Source organism: Myotis lucifugus, unplaced genomic scaffold, assembly GCF_000147115.1.
Source record: "Myotis lucifugus unplaced genomic scaffold, Myoluc2.0 scaffold_12, whole genome shotgun sequence".
Lineage (NCBI taxonomy): Eukaryota > Metazoa > Chordata > Mammalia > Chiroptera > Vespertilionidae > Myotis > Myotis lucifugus.
The window spans coordinates 468,278-476,727 of record NW_005871060.1 but is presented as its reverse complement, the minus strand read 5'-3'; positions in this window follow the sequence as shown (position 1 = coordinate 476,727).

The window sequence follows — 8,450 nt, the reverse complement described above, 5'->3', positions numbered from 1 at the left end:
CAAAACAATATTAAGTGTAAATTGTAATTAAAAATAAAAATAGTAAAAAGATGAAACAGTATTAATTGTGCTGAACTGTAGCTTAAATTTAGACAGGGTGCTGAGAGGGAAACTGTGTTTTAACACTATAAGGACTTCTATCTTTATATGCACTGTAGAGCCTACTGTGGTTTTGTTGTTGTTGTTGTTGTTTTTTCAGTAAGCTGCTTCAGATGACCAATATTAAATGCTTAGTTCTAGTCTTTAACAGTTTGCTTTGGTTTGGCCCAGATTTGTTTATTTACACACACACACACACACACACACACACACACACATACACACATACACATACACACACACACACACATTTTTTTTGCAGGGGAGGAGGATAGTTATGTTGCATTATTTTCCTAGCCCCAGATATAAAACCTGAGATTTGGGATTTCTTAACAATAGTATATTTGGGTGTATTTCATATATATTTTGTAATATGCTATTCATTGAAACAGCATATTATGTAGTTATCTTGTATTTTACTTTGGTTTTGAAAACTCCCAATTTAAACTTTACCAGGGCTCCTCTAATAGAGATGAAAACTTATTTACTTTCAGGATAGTTTGTATAGAAACTAAGAAGTAGGAGGTAATCAGGTTTTTTGTCCAGGACTGATGATTACTCTCAGAAATGTTGCACTAGAATCTAGGAGGGCTTCATAAGTGATAGACTAAGGTTAAGGAATGGAGAGTAGGTTCAAAGAAACTTATGTGGTTAGTATGTAGGGAGCTTTGGGGAGTATTTTTCATAGTGTTGAAATGGGGTCAAAGACAGGGAAGTTTAAAAGGTTGTGTTGACAAATACCATGTGATTTCACTTATATGTGGAATCTAATGAACAACATAAACTGACAAACAAAATGGAAGCAGAGACATGGATACATGAAACAGACGGATAGCTGTCAGAGGGGAGGCAGTTGTGAGATTGGATGAAGGAAGGTGAAGGGATTAAGCAAAAGAAACACCCCAAATATATACATATATATGTGTATATATACATACATGTATATGTATATGTATATGTATATGTATATGTATATGTATATGTATATATATAAAACACATAGACACAGTCAACAATGTGGTGATAGCCAGAGGGAAAGAAGTTTGGTGGAGGTGGGCAAAGTGGGAAAAAGGGGATGGAAAGACACTTTGGGGTGATGGGCACACAACAGAGTGTGCAGATGAAGTTTTGTTGAGTTCTACACTTGATATCTGTGTGGTTTTGTGAACCAGCATCACCCCAATAAATTCAATTAAAAAACTACAAAAAAAAAAAAGGTTGTGTCGAGAAGGGGCTTTTAGTTTATTTTGTTACCTGATCAGGATCTGCAGTGTAGATTAGGTTGATGTAATGAAAGGATCCTTTGGGAACTGATGTGAGATGTAGAAATTAGAAACTCTTACAAAAACTAATTTGAAACTCTGCCTCTTTCAGATAAACAAATGAACAAACTATAAACAGACTCATAGATACAGAGATCAGACTGGTAGTTGCCAGAGGGGAGGAGGATTGGTGGTTTGGGTATAAAGGTGAAGGGATTAAATATAATTTGGTAGTCACAAAATAGTCAGGGGATGTAAATTACAGCATAGGGAATATAGTCAATAATATTGTAATGATTATGTACAGTGCCATGGGGGTACTTGAAATATTGGGGACCACTTTGTAGAATATATAGTTGTCTAACCCTATGCTGTATACCTAAAGCTGCAACAAAATAATATTGATTGCAAACTGTAATTCAAAAAGAAAAGAAATAATAAAAATAATGCTTTGAAGCCCTCCTAGTTATTATTTTTTAAAGGTAAGGCAGTATATTTTTATCCAGTATTACATAAATATTTCTTAAATGATAAAATAACCAAAACTGCCTTTTTCATCAATTTGAAAAAGAAGGTAGGAAAGGAAGTATGCTTTGCTTTCCAAAATAAAACGTTTCTATTTCTTGGATATAAAGTGTCTATCACTCAGCATTTAAGCCTTGGAATGACCTATATATAAGAAACCACATTATCACTGTCACATTTAGAGATTTAAATTAACTTTGAATTATTCTTTTATATTGTAAGTTCTTTTAAAATAGATTTTTTTGTGGTATGTCTCCAAGGTGATTCATGCTAAGGAACTAAGAAGGAAAACAAAGCTGAGTAGGAGGATTCGATAATACCAATTTTCTAAATTTGAGTTCTCCAAGCTTTTAGTAGCACATTTGAAAACCTCATGTTTGGGACAATAGCGATTTCTGGAACTATATAGATTCTACTAAACCACTTAGTTAATTCAAATGAAAAATGTTTTAGCTTCAATTAGGCTATCCAAATCTAGATTTACTTTGAAAAATTAACTAGTATATTTATTGGCTTCCTAATCAAATGAGACCTCTGACCAGCCCTTACATAGCAGTATTAATATTACTTTGTTTTTTTACATATTATAGACATTTGTAAACATTTTATGGATCTGTTTTGCAGAAACAGATTTTGTAAATTTTAATGTACTCTCAAAGTTGGAAACTTGTATATATTTAAAAATATATGGTTTTATATAGTAGCTGTTTTAAGACTAGAATTAGAGGGCCAGAAGAGATTTTTAAAATGTTTAGGGAAATGGAACATTTGGATTTATTACCTTTTCTTGAGATTAATTTTAGAAAAGCATTGTCTGTTGATTGGCTGTTAGATGGGAAAGGTAGGTAGAAGTGGTAGATTTTAGGATTACATTCCATAAATACATATTAAGTGCCGTGGTAGGAACTGTATAGAGATATAAAAAGGATATGCTTCCACACAGAAATAACTCACAGTCCCCTTAAGAAACATACTATCTATGAAATACTATGCAGTTGTAAAAAAGAAGGATCTTTTACATTTTGAGACAGCATAGGCAGTGGTTCTCAACCTTCCTAATGCCGCGACCCTTTAATACAGTTCCTCATGTTGTGGTGACCCCCAATTTCATTGTTACAAATTGAACATAATTAAAGCATAGTGATTAATCACAAAAACAATATGTAATTATATATGTGTTTTCCGATGGTCTTAGGCAACCCCTGTGAAAGGGTCGTTCGACCCCCAAAGGGGTCGCGACCCACAGGTTGAGAACCGCTGACATAGAGGATCCTGGAGAGTACTATGCTAAGGGAAATAAGCCAGTCAGAGAAAGACGAGTATCAGGTGATCTCACTTATATGTGGAATCTAATGAGCAAAATAAACTGACCAATAAAATAGACCCAGAGACATTGAAGTATGTAACAGACTGACAAATTTCAGAGGGAAGAGGAGTGGGGTGGCAGGAAAAGATTAACCAAAGAATGTATATACATAATCCATGGACGGACAGTAGTTTGGGGAAGGCCTGGGGACTGGGTGGGAGCAGGGTGGAGAGGGGCATTAGAGGGGAAAAGGGGGGCATCTATAATACTTTCAACAATAAATATAAATTTTTTTAAAGAAGGAAACATGCCATCTAGTGAGAGCCCATGATTAAAATAGCTAAATTAGCTCTAGCTGGTTTGGCTCAGTGGATAGAGCATCAGCCTGAGAACTGAAGGGTTCCGGGTTCAATTCTGGTCAAGGGCACATACCTCGGTTGCAGTCTCTTCTGTTGCAGGCCGGGGCCCTGGTAGGGGCGTGTGCAGGTGGCAACCAATTGATGTGTTTCTCTCACACTGACATTTCTCTCTGTCTTTCCCTCTCTCTCCCATTCTCTCTAAAAATCAATGGAAAAAATATCCTCAGGTGAGGATTAAAAAAAAGCAGCCAAATTAAGTTGACCTCTAATCCTATGCTGCTTTATGCTTTATAAAAAGGATCTAAAGTTAATGAAACATACGTTTTTGCAAATTTTGTAGTGTGTTTTTTACCCACCCTCATTGTAGGTAATGGATTTGTAGCATGTCTTTGGATTTGGATCTATTTGATTTAGCTTTGATCTTGTGTTTTTGTAGATTCTTATATTACTATGCAGAAATACTGACAGAGATACATGTGCTTTACGGTGCACAGTAGAAATTCTGAAAACTTTGTTATCTAAAAATTTTCTTTTCAGAGGTATTTTACGTAGGCTGAATGTGTTAGAAATTAAGGTTTTCCCATGTGGAAAATGATCTTTGTGCTATTTGAAGGCATGGGAGTTATGGGAAATAAAATGTAGTTTAGTATCACCCAAATTGTATGATAAAATTAGAACAGAAAAGTTTAACATGGAAACTTGGAAGCGAATTACTGTTAACAGATGAACAAATCTGGAAAACTTTCTCTTTGCCTTAAGGTAAGGGGGAAAATCAACTATTTTACCTTTAGAAATAAAAGGACAAATTATGTTATGCGAAACTTCGTACTCTTATAAACTAGCTTTGATTTCTTGAAACATGATAGAATACCTGTAATTTTTTTCTCTATATGTAACAAATTTCAGACCCCCTGAAAATAACTCTTCCATTGAGATATAAATTCTGAATTCTACTTAAAAACACTCCCAGATTTAGACACTTGGTTTTGGTGTGTATATGTTTGTGTGTGTATGTTAAAAATATGAGCAAAGACTAACCAATGGACACAGACAACAAGGGGGGGTGAGAGCATGAGTGGGGGGTGGGGGGGTAATGTGGGGATAAGGACACAAATGTAATAACTTAATAAAGAAATTAAAAAATAAAAAAAAATAACAAAAAAAAAAACCTGAAGAAAAATAGGTGGCAAGCTTATCTTCTGGACATTTGTCTTAGCAATGTTTTTGTGTATCTGGCTCGAAATGCAAGGGAAACAAATGCAAACCTCCCCCTCCCCCAACCCAGGTACACACACACACACATACACACACACACAAAATATAAGAAAAACAAATAGGACTACATCAAACTTAAAAGTTTCTGTACATCAAAGAACCCATCAACAAATTGAAAAGGCAATCTACTGAATGGGAAAAGATATTTGCAAATCATATGTCTGATAAGGGGTTAATATCAAAAATATATAAAGAACTCATAGAACTCAATAGCAAAAAACCCAATTCAATTAAAAGTGGGCAGAGGATCTGAAATAGATACATATGCAGTGGAATACTATTCAGCCATAAAAAGATGAGATATTATCATTTGCAACAACATAGATGGACGCTGAGTATATTATGCTAGGTGAAATAAGTTTGGAGAAAGACAAATGCTATATGATTTCACTCATGTGGAATATAGAAGATAGCACAACAAAACAAACAAAAACAGCCCTAACCGGTTTGGCTTGGTGGATAGAGCATCAGCCTGCAGACTTAAAGGGTCCCAGGTTCGATTCCAGTCAAGGGTATGTATCTTGGCTAATCGATGTTTCTCTCTCATCGATGTTTCTAACTCTCCCTCTCCCTTCCTCTCTGTAAAAAATCAATAAAATATGTTTTTAAAAAACCCAAACAAACAAAAACAAACATAGAGGCAGACAACAAGGTGGTGGTTACTAGAGAAGAAGAAGGTGAAGGGAAAGGGAAATAAAAAAGGGGGTCAATTGTTTAGTGATGGATGAAAACTAAACTTTTGGTGGTGAGCACGATGTAGTATATGCAGATATAATGTCATACATATGAAACTTCTATACTGCTATAAACTAATGTTACCTCAATAAAACAACCCCCCCCCCAAAAAAAAAAAAAATAAAAATATGAGCAGAGTCAACTATAAATACTATGAGGCAATTTACTAATAACATGTGGGAGTTTAATTAGGTTCAGGACTTTGTTACTTACTATTCTTGTTAGATCTGAACTGGATTTTTTCCCCCTACTAATTACCAAGCAGTAATTCTTTTGTTGGACCTCTGAAATGATTACTTTTAGGACCATTTGTCATCTGTTTCATACATGCATACTAGTGGAATTTTATGCCTCGTTGGCCATTACTTTTGATTGTTCTGTGGTTATTTTATTATTTACATGAAGACTGTATGATATTAGTTTCAATTAGGGTTGTCATGTAACTCATCATTCAATTTGGATACCTTTGAGAGTTGAAAAGGGCTGATATTAATTATCTAAGAACAACAGATATAAACCAAGACTGGCCCACACAAACCAAGATATAGGATCATCTCGATTAGTATGTTTTTGATTACAAGTAACAGGAAACACAACTCAAACTAGTTCAAACAATAAATGAAATGTATTGGCTTGTGTACCCAAAGAGCCCAGTGTTTGGAAGTGCTACAGGTACGGATTGGTGAGGAATTTGGCTTTCTTTTTCTACTTTCTAGACCCTTATTGATTTTTTTACAGAGAGGAAGGGAGAGGGATAGAGAGTTAGAAACACCGACTTTCTAGACTCTTAATTCAGTGGTTCCTAACCTGGGGCACATGCCCCACAGGGGGGCAGTTTGATTTTTAAGGAGGCCAATTTGAGAATAAGTTATTAACAGTGATTTTTTTTGCATTTGTTACAGTTCTAGGGGCCTCATATACAGTATATAAATATATATATTGTGACATATTTATGCATTTCAGTTCTCTGTTTTGAAACATTTTTTCACATCACTTTATATTATTATTTTTTAACAATTTCTTCGTGATTTCTTCCTCAGTACTTCAACTGTCCTTTCGTTCTTTTATTTTTTCTTTCATGGACGCCATGTTCTTTGGAAGCTTGTTTAGGCCAAGCTAATGGCTTTTTAGCTTTCCTTATGAATAGGAGTTCACTTTTTGAATAATAAGAATTATATGTCACAGGGGAGAACATCAGGATTTTAGAGATGCTGAGGTGAGCCATGGCAAAAAAAAAAAAAAAAAGGCTGGGAACCACTGCTCTAACTTCCCTTATAGTTGTTGGATGGCTGCCAATAGCAATTTGGGATATATTCTCCTTTTTAACTAGAGGCCCAGTGCACAAAAATTTGTGCACTCAGGGGGATCCCTCAGCCTAGCCTGTGCCCTCTCACAGTCTGGGACCCCTCGGGGGATGACCACCTGCTGGCTTAGGCCCGCTCCCTGGGGGGATCGGGCCTAAGCTAGCAGTCAGACATCCCTCTGGCAGCCCGGGAGCCTCAGGGGATGTCCACTTGCCAGCGGGGAGCAGGCTTAAGCTGCAGTCGGACATCCTTAGCGCTGCTGAGGAGGCGGGAGAGGCTCCCACCACCACCGCTGTGCTGGCAGCCATCAGCCTGGCTTGTGGCTGAGCAGAGCTCCCCCTGTGGGAGCGCACTGACCACCAGGGGGCAGCTCCTGCATTGAGCGTCTGCCCCCTGGTGGTCAGTGTGTGTCATAGTGACCAGTCATTCCAATCATTCTGCTGTTAGGGTCAATTTGCATATTACCCTTTTATTATATAGGATAGAGGCCTGGTGCACGAGTGGGGGCCAGCTAGTTTGCCCTGAAGGGTGTCCTGGATCAGGGTGGGAGTCCCACTGGGGTGCCTGGCCAGCCTAGGTGAGGGGCTGAGGGTCGTTTTCAGGCTGTCCACACCCCCTTCAGGGTGGGGGTCCCCACTGGAGTGCCTGGCCAGCCTGGGTGAGGGGCTGATGGCTGTTGGCAGGCTGGTCAAGCCCCCCACTGGGCACCCTCACCCCATGGGTTGCCTGGCCAGCCTGGGTGAGGGGCTGAGGGCAGTTTTCAGGCTGGCCACAGCCCATTCAGTGTGGGAGGTCCTGCTGGGGTGCCTGGCCAGTCTGGGTGAGGGGCGGAGGGCTGTTTGCAGGCTGGCCACAGCCCCTTCGGGTGGGGAGGGGCGTCCGCTTGGAGTGCGGGGCCAGCCTGAGTGAGAAGCTGAGGACCGTTTTCAGGCTGGCCACACCCCCTTCAGGATGAGAGTCCCTACTGGGAGTGCCTGGCCAGCCTGGGTGAGGCGCTGAGGGCCGTTTTCAGGCTGGTGATGCCCCCCGGCGACCTAAGCTCCCAGCCTCTTCATTTTTTCTTTTTTTCCAGGGCGGGCTGGAAGCAGGTATCTGGGATTTATTTATCTTCTATATAATTGAAATTTTTTAGCCTTGAACGGAGCCCAGGGCAGGCCAGGGCAGGCGGGAAGCTTGGCTTCCTCCATCACCGAGGGCAACCCAAGCCTCCTCGCTCCAGCTCCGCGGTCGCCGCCATCTTTGTTGGGTTAATTTGCATACTGGTGGGCGTGGCTTGCGGGTGTAGTGGAGTGATGGTTAATTTGCATCTTTCTCTTTTATTAGTGTAGATTTTGTTTTGGCTATTGTAGAGTAATTATTTTTATTGTTTTTAACTTTTTTACTTTTTCCTGTACAGAGTAATTATTTTCGCAAATTGGAATCTTTGCCAATCTCCTATCTCAGTGTTGGCAGAGTAGAAAATCTAGAAGCTGTCTATTCTAACACATGTGATAACTGTGTTACATGACCTTACATATTTAGGATTTGTTAAAATTGAATAAGATTTCCAAAAATACTTAACCCAAATCTAATAATGAGAAACATA